The sequence below is a fragment of the Macaca nemestrina genome, chromosome 18 (genome assembly GCF_043159975.1).
Source record: "Macaca nemestrina isolate mMacNem1 chromosome 18, mMacNem.hap1, whole genome shotgun sequence".
Classification (NCBI taxonomy): Eukaryota; Metazoa; Chordata; class Mammalia; order Primates; family Cercopithecidae; genus Macaca; species Macaca nemestrina.
In genome coordinates, this window is record NC_092142.1 from 80307272 (window position 1) to 80315942 (window position 8671).

General features: G+C 44.1%; 1 protein-coding gene across 3 annotated transcripts in view; it reads left to right on the forward strand.

The window, feature by feature from the left end:
- Positions 1 to 6242, forward strand: part of LOC105491209 (gigaxonin) — a 73553-nt gene extending 67311 nt beyond the window's left edge. The window contains exons 12-13 of one of the 3 annotated variants that reach the window (XR_011616610.1): positions 1116 to 1991; positions 2263 to 6242. The gene's annotated coding sequence lies outside the window, so the exon portion shown is untranslated. Of the gene's footprint in view, positions 1 to 1115 lie in introns of all 3 variants that reach the window. The other 2 variants (XR_011616609.1, XR_011616611.1) reach the window with 2 other exon arrangements.
- The last annotated feature ends 2429 nt before the right edge of the window (positions 6243 to 8671 follow it).

Here is an 8671-nt window from a genome sequence, read left to right on the forward strand (position 1 = left end):
ATATCCGGATGGGCCAGCCTCCTATACGGAGCCGAAAGTAGGATAGCATAAACAATGCCACGTGCCTCACGTACATGATGTACAATCCTGTGATCTCCGTGTGTTCTGCAGGTTTTTGAGACCCTCTGTAGACTCAGCACAGCTTGTAATGTTGATCATGTTTAATACTGGGCTTTATTGACTTCTTTTTATGTGGGTCTCAAAATCTTTCCAGGACATACCCCTTTGATCCTCACACCTCTGGGACAGGCAGGGCACTCTCCCCGTTGTACCAGGATAATCTTGGAGGCCTGATAGATACGGCTTCATTTCTCACTTTAGGGAGGAGCAAGAACCACAAGCAAAAGCCAGGTCTTCGGATGATCAGCTTACCAGTCAGCCAGCGAGGCTAGAACGTGATTTTTCTAGGCATACAAGTGTTTTTAATAATAGGATAATCATTTTTAGTATTAATACAATTTGAGCTCCCAAACATGTCCTTTGCTGGTTGCACAAGCATGAGCTGAAAGATCTTTGATTTTCTTTGTTAGTTAGCTGTAGGAAGGTTAAGAATTTACTAAGGGCGTAAGAACAGAAGAAAATGTGTTTGAAAGAGAAACTTTTTTATTTCAAAGAGCTGCATGTATACTTCCCTCTCTTATTCCTTGTAATTAGTAAGGGAAAATAAACTATGTCTTAGAATGTTGAGGAAAATATATTGCTAGCTTTTAATAATTCTTGAAATACTCTTTCCTCTTTCTGTAGTTTTGTAGAAATTACAGAGATTTATAGTGTTAGGATGAGAAGGGACCCATTTGCCCATATTCGAGAACACGAACTTGGATTGGGTGTCTGTCGTGCCTGCTGGCAGTGAAGGCTCAATGGTATTGACTGCTAGGCATTTCCTATATTTTTTGCAAGTTAGCTGGTAAAACTTGCTAAGGTTTTGTGTTTTTCAGAAGTAATCCTGTTATTATTTCCATTTTAAACATAGTTCAATATTGTCTCATTATAATAGTTCCATTTATGTGACATCTAAGGAATTGAGTCATACTTCCAAATGACTTGGTCTAATGCATACAGTTTAGGAAAGTTTGTTCTTTTTTATTTATTTATTTATTTTTAATTTCTTTTAGAAACAGGGTTTTGCTCTGTTGCCCGGGCTGATCTCAGACTCTTGGCCTCAGACGTGGAGACCTAGCTGGGACTACAGGCATGAGCCGCCATGCTCAGTAGAAAGTTTGTTCTTTTTTAGTTCTGTCATTGAAATTCTCTAAGTGATTGGATTTTTAAACTCCTTCCCTTTCTCATGAAATTAAACATCTAATAAATAAAACTGCATTATATAATTATTTAGTCAGAAATGTCTGTTGCCCTCTCTTTTTTTTTTTTTTTTTTTCTGAGACGGAGTCTCGCTCTGTCGCCCAGGCTGGAGTGCAATGGCGAGATCTCGGCTCACTGCAGCCTCCGCCTCCTGGGTTCAAGCAGTTCTCCTGCCTCAGCCTCCCCAGTACCTGGGATTACAGGTGCTTATCACCACGCTTGGCGAATTTTTTGTATTTTTAATAGAGATGGGGTTTCACCGTGTTAGCCAGGATGGTCTCGATCTCCTAAACCTCATGATCCGCCCACCTCGGCCTCCCAAAATGCTGGATTACAGGTGTGAGCCACCTCGCCCAGCCTCTTTTTTTTTTTTTTTTTTTTTTTGGTTTTGAGATGAGATTAAAACTAATTCTTTTAAAGTCACTACTCAACTGAAGTTTGGCCTGATTATAAATGTTGATATTAATTTCTTCCTGGGTCAACAAAGTTGTTGAGCTTCCTTCCCTGCAGACATTGAAAGAAAACCAGAAATTGTACATTCGTGATTTGAATTAGAGAAGGAACAGGTGGAAAAGGATGGCAACCCACAGAGTCCGCGGGACCCACTGCCTTAAGATAAAGTGAACAATTAGACACTGAATAGGATCCACGTAAATGAGCGGCCATTTCAAATCATTCACATCCCAAACGTAGGTTCTTCTGTCTTCTGGTTGGTGAATTATATTTATTAGGATCTTATTTTTAGCATTTCAGTACAAATAGTAGGTTTGGGTACCTTATTTTTATTGTTTTTACTCATCAGTTACGAATAAGGCATACCTTAGAACCTTGGGTTAAATTTTTTCATGTTATACCAGTGAACTTGGTTTAAATACAACTGTAGTAACTTGCTTTATCATGTTTCCTGTTTAATTGGATGAGAATTACATGCACTCATTCACTTGTTCTTTGTGTTTGTAGGAAAAACTCTGTTCTCAGCTACCTCATTATGTCGTGTTGTGCTTGATCCCCTGCCAACTTAGAAGAATTCAACACATTCTGTTCTTTAACAAAAGCTTGGAAGCAGGCAGTCAGCGGCCTTGAGGAATACAATTCTCTAAGGCCTCTTTTCCATTTTACTACTTAAAAAACAAAAAACAAAAAAAAACAAAAAAAAAGAAAAAAGCACTTACAACCAGGAGGAACAATAATTCTCCTAGAGTTGCTGCAAAATGATTACTTGAAACTCAACTTGAACTTTAAAGAGTCTTTAAAAGGCTGTGTTTTCATAATGCAGAAAAGTAGTATATTTAAATGCCACTGCTGTGTAGAACAGAGGGCTCGATTTCCATTCTTGTTAGCATCAGACAAGAAAATGTGTCCATCTGTCATCTGACCCAGTATTTGGGATTTGGGTGCTTGAGGATACTGTTTTTTTCGTTTTCTATAAGGTGCTATTGCTTCCCAAAAATCTTTAATTTTGATGAAAATCTGCTCATTGCTAAGTTCCTCCTCACTCAAAGTGTTCCCTAAGTGCAGAGTTGAGGTTGGCAGAACTATATAGAGTTGGATGATACTTAAAATCATGAATGATGTGATTTGTTCCATGTGTCCATGGAACATCCCTCAACTTCCTCCAGTATGCGCCGTCTGCACCCCGCACGTGGTGGCCTCCATCCTCCCTACTGTCTGTCAGCTTGCCTGGTCCCCAAGTCAGGAGGAGGGAACTGAGGAGGCTCACCAGTGGTAGGCAAGACTCCTCCTCCCAGGAGATCTTGTAATGCCCAGTTTCAGGGCACAGTCGTACACAGCCCTACTTAAATGGAGGACTTCAGTGATGCCGTGGCCGAAAGAGTTATGCCCATTTCTAAAAGCCTGGCATACTTGGTATATTTTTCCTGGTGCTTAAGTTGTACCACGTATAGCCAAGTTTAACTGTCCTTAAGCATTAATAAGATTTAATTTTTATGTTTGTGCTTTTCAGAGTAAAGGGCTTGCTTTCAATAGTAGAATGGCAAAGCTTCTCCTCCAATGACAATCTGTTAGCACCCTGTTGACTTAGCTCAGGACATGAGACTGACTTAGCTCAGGACATGAGACATTTCCTGGAAGTGATTTCCATGAGAACAAAGGCTTATTCCTTTAACTTAACCCAGACTTTGTTATTTTAATTATTTTCAGGCAATCATCTTTATATACTTTCCTTGCAAACCCAGTGGTTGAGAGCGTAGGCCTTGGTGTCAGGTGCATCTGGGGTTGGGGGCTTCTGCCACACTTATTGCTCTGTGACTTGAGAAGCTCTTTAACCCCAAGGCTGTATTTCTTTTTTTTTTTTTTTTTTTTTTTGAGACGGAGTCTCGCTCTGTCGCCCAGGCTGGAGTGCAGTGGCGCGATCTCGGCTCACTGCAAGCTCCGCCTCCCGGGTTCACGCCATTCTCCTGCCTCAGCCTCCCGAGTAGCTGGGACTACAGGCGCCCACAACCGTGCCCGGCTAATTTTTTGTATTTTTAGTAGAGACGGGGTTTCACCGTGGTCTCGATCTCCTGACCTTGTGATCCGCCCGCCTCGGCCTCCCAAAGTGCTGGGATTACAGGCTTGAGCCACCGCGCCCGGCCCCAAGGCTGTATTTCTTATGCGGAAGAAGAATAGCAGGAGGATTTACCTCTGTGGGTCGTTGGGAGGATTAACTGGGTGATGACCGTAAGCACTTGGGAGAGCGCCTGGCATGCAGTGACCGCTGTTGCTGCCACCATGATTATGTCACCTCTCAACATGGGGTGGTAGGAGGCCCTGTGGGTGAGGCCAAGGCTGCCTGCACTGAGTGTCCCGGGCCTTATAGCTTTCTGCATTCTCACATCTGCTGCCACATGATATACAAGTAAATGTATTATATGCTTGTGTTCATAAAATACTTTCTTATTTTTATTATTATTTTTTTTTTGAAACAGAGTCTCGCTCTGTTACCCAGGCTGGAGTGCAGTGGCGTGATCTCCCAAGTTCAAGGGATCCTCCTGCCTCCGCCTCCCGAGTAGCTGGGACTACAGGTGCGCACCACTATGCCCAGCTGATTTTTTGTATTTTTTTAACAGATGTGTTTTCACCATGTTGCCCAGGCTGGTCTCGAGCTCCTGAGCTCAGGCAGTCCACCTGCCCCAGCCTCCCAAAGTGCTGGGATTACAGGTGTGAGCTTCCAGCCAGAAAATGATTTACTTTCTAGACCCGTGCCACCTCTCTCCTACATCTCTCATACTTAAATTCAAGACAATTCTGGATAGCTGAAACAGCCCAAAATACATGTTTAGAATACATAGAATTGTAAATAACCCTCTGTTTAGACTATGCCCAGTGAAATTCTCCAGTAATACTTAAAACTCTTTAAGTTGAATTTTTCTTTTTTTCATTGAAATAGCAAAGGTAGTAATCTATATTGGTCAAAGAAATTAGATATTTCCTCTATCTCTGTTTTAGATCAGTAGACCTAAACTATGCTTTCTTAACTTGGATGTGACATGAAATTTAAAAACAAATATGTGTTACAAGTACTTGTGTGTAAGTGCATGTGTGTGTGTGCATGTGTCTGTGCGTGTGGAACTTTGGTACCTTTGCATAAAGAAGGTTATTTAACAAAGTCGTACAAAAAGTGAACTACTTAATCATTCTATCATATCATACACATCTTTTCCTGGTTAGGTTATGAGACTGGCAGAGGTAGGAGTATATGATGTGCTCAGCTTGTCTCGATTTCAATAAGACATTTGATAAAGTCATTCTTGATCTCTGAATATGAAAAGGAAGTAGAACAGCCGGGCGCGGTGGCTCACGCCTATAATCCCAGCACTTTGGGAGGCCGAGGCGGGCAGATCACCTGAGGTCAGGAGTTTGAGACCAGCCTGACCAACATGGAGATTAGCCGGGCATGATGGCACATGCCTATAATCCCAGCTACTTGGGAGACTGAGGCAGGATAATCTCTTGAACCCAGGAGGTGGAGGTTGCGGTGAACCAAGATGGTGCCATTGCACTCCAGCCTTGGCAACAAGGGCAAAGCTCCATCTCAAAAGAAAAAAAAAAGAAAAGGAAGTAGAACTAGGATTTAACAAGGGACCAAAAAGTCGGTTGAATAGCCATATTCAGACAGTGTTGGTAAGAACGGATCTTTGGCAAGATCACTTAAGGTGAGCTACTCTAGCAGCATCCTGTTTGACATTTTTATCCATAACTTGTATAAAAATATAGAAGGCAAAGAAGAGTGCTGGGCGAGACGTGTTGGGTGTTAGATCTGCAATACTCGTCACAGTCTAATGGCTAAATGTAAAGTCTTATGTCTTGGTTCAAGAAAGAACATTGCTATATGAAATTTCAGGAAAACGTTGTGGCGGGGTGGGTGGGATATTGAGCGTTTGAACGTGAGCCAGCTGTTTCTCCTGCCCTAGGGGAGGTTGGTGCAGCGACCTTCCCACTGTCCAGATCGGTAGCCTTGCTGACGGGGCACGTCATCACCAAGGGACCAGATTGTTGTCATGGTTTTGTCTTGTCCTCCTCTCTGGTGAAAATCTACTGCAGTTTTACTCTCGGCTCCGGAGGAGAGGGCACGAGCCTCTGCCTGTGGGTCCTGACCCCTCTTGCCTTCTAAAAGATCTGCTCATGCCGGGTGCAGTGGCTCACGCCTGTAATCCCAGCACTTCGGGAGGCAAAGGCAGGTGGATCTCTTGATGTAGGAGTTCGAGACTAGCCTGGCCAACAAGGTGAAACCCTGTCTCTACTAAGAATACAAAAATTAGCTGAGTGTGGTGGTGGACCCCTATAATCCCAGCTACTTGGGAGGTTGAGGGAGGAGAATCACTTGACCCCGGGAGGTGGAGGTTGTAGTAAGCCAGGAATGTGCCACTCCACTCCAGCCTGAGCGACAGAGGAGGTCTCTGTCTCACAAAAATAAAAAATTTAAAAAAAAATAAAAAAAACAGATCTGCTCAGAAATAGGGGAAACACGGGATCGTGATCATAAGAGGTTTATAGGCTGAGGTGCAAGCCACGTCTTCAGAGCTTGCCGGCTGTGTCTTCTCCCCGTTTCCTTCGCTGGTGAATGAGCTTTCGTTCGAACCAGCGTTGGTTTTTCTCTCCATGTTCCACTGTGGCTCCCCACAGACCCTGCTAGGTGGAATCTCTGAGAAAACAGGCACTTCGCAGTCAGCGCATCTTTCTCTGCCGGCTTAGGGATTGCCGTCAAGGTGGAGGAAGGGTGCTTTGGCCGTGTTTGGAGTCATTGCTTTTACTCACTCTTCTTGGGATAGCTTTCCCACCCTGCCCTCTGCTTCTCTATCCCAACCCTCTTCCAGCCTGCTTTTTTAACTGCTTGAGTTATGTAACCAAAATAAAAAGGAAAAGAAAGGTGTGGTTGGGGCAGGTTGCGGGGGGTGAGAAGAGTAGCTCTTCTGGTTCCTCGGACCACATAATGCCCAAAGCAGGAGCCTCAGAGATCCCTAAGCAGACCTTCATACTAGCACTTTCCACAACCAGCTGGCCCTGGCTGTGAGAGTCAGATCTGTCCCCAAGGGTCCAGGTCAGAACTCAGGCCCAGGGCCTCTCCCTTCGGAGGCACCACTAAGGACACATCCCAGCCCCTTAGGCACCTGTAGGCTAGAATGACACCTTCCAGGCCGGCCCCAGAGGCCCTCAGGGCTCCCCTCCAAGCTGGGAGAGCAGGCAGGCAGAGGCCGCACTCACTACCTCAGCACCCTGCGCAACCCCGCGCTCCCAGACGTGCTCTACCCGCGTGGCCTCTTATGTGACAGGCCCTCTGCCACGTCCGTTCGCAGAGCCATGTGGGGAGCCTCCGTGTGGGTTCTCCTCTGTCCCTTTCCAGCTCGCATTTGCCAGAGCGGAGCGCGGCCCTTGTTTCCTTCTCTCCTCTTCAGCTCTGACTTTAAAACACACTGTGTTCCAAATCGTGGATGGGATCGGAAACTAGAATTGCTTGTTTATGAGAGAGACCACGTTTTCATATTCTTTTTAAAAGGAATTTGTGCTTCAAAAGAAACTTCAGAAAATAAATGTATTGTTAGTCTAGCATATGCTCATTGAAATTGACTTACGTTTTATTTTAAAAAATCATGTAGGATCTGGTACATGGGGCAGGCAAAAGGATATCATCAGCTTAAGAAAAAAGAAGTAAGCCTTCCATTTGTGTGGGTGATAACATCTTTTTCCTAGATCGTACCTCAAAATTCAAGCTCTCCATGAGAACAAAGATAATCTGAATAAAAATTGTATGTTGGGAGATTTATCAAGTGGCCTTTAGTTAAGAAAAGCACAGGCTATTTATTAGCACAACTTGCTTAATTAAATAATTCGTGGCTTTTTCTGCCATTGGGGTTCTTTTCGTTTTGAATTCAGCTTTTGTTCAGTTCCTCTATCTTGTACCCCTTCAGTTCGCCGGCGACATAATGGTGATATCCCTTTGTTTTTTGTGTCGTACCTTCTGTGAATTGTGACAACCATCCAGTAATCACTGTGGCTTCAGCAGCAGTTTTGAGCAAGCTTTGCAGCCACTGTTGGGGTGTGTACCAGCAGCCTGGAAGTGATCAGCAGAGCTGACAAAAGCACCCCTCGCTCTGCCCACCTCCGCACAGTCCCGTCCTCATCAGAAACGGTATCGCAGATGCTCCTCAGGTAGGCGCGGGCAGGCTCCCTGCTGTGTTACTAGTGACGGTGATGTCTGTACCGATCTGCGAGTGAAGTCCATTCATGACACACTAGAAGTGTGTACATTGTTTCATTTTCCATCACGGGTGTGGGTCTTCTGCCATGAAAGAGAACCGTCAAGGAAATTCTGAAAACAAGATTCGTAAATTCAATTTGACCCTCCCTAATTCAGGGCTGCTGTTTGCAGTGGTCCCTGGCCCAGCAGGTGGCTGGCATGGCTCCTGTTGGCTCATGCCAGTGTTGTGCTGGACCCTCGAATATGTGACTGTCACCTTTGTCCAAGACTGGTTTTAGCAGTCGTGGTTTGTCATTTTGATGCTTTGAATACTATAAGGAAAATGCCATGAATACCATATAAATACCACACCAAAACTCATCTTGTTCAACACAAACCTGTTGGACATATCTGTGTTTTCCGACATGGGACCTGCAGAATAGTATTTCCTTTAAATCCTGCAACTTGATTATCTAGTAGAATTCCAAATAGGTCTACCTAGACAGATATTCAGTTAAGATTATATTGTGTGTGATATTATCCTATCTTTAATAAAGTCCTACTCCTGAAAAACAGGGATTTGCAATGAAAATAATAGCTAAATGGAAGGCAGGTTTAGAAAGGTCAAAATGCTGGAAGTGCTAGAAGGCTGCGACTTATAAAATTGTACTCCCCAAGTTCAGTAGGATAGTA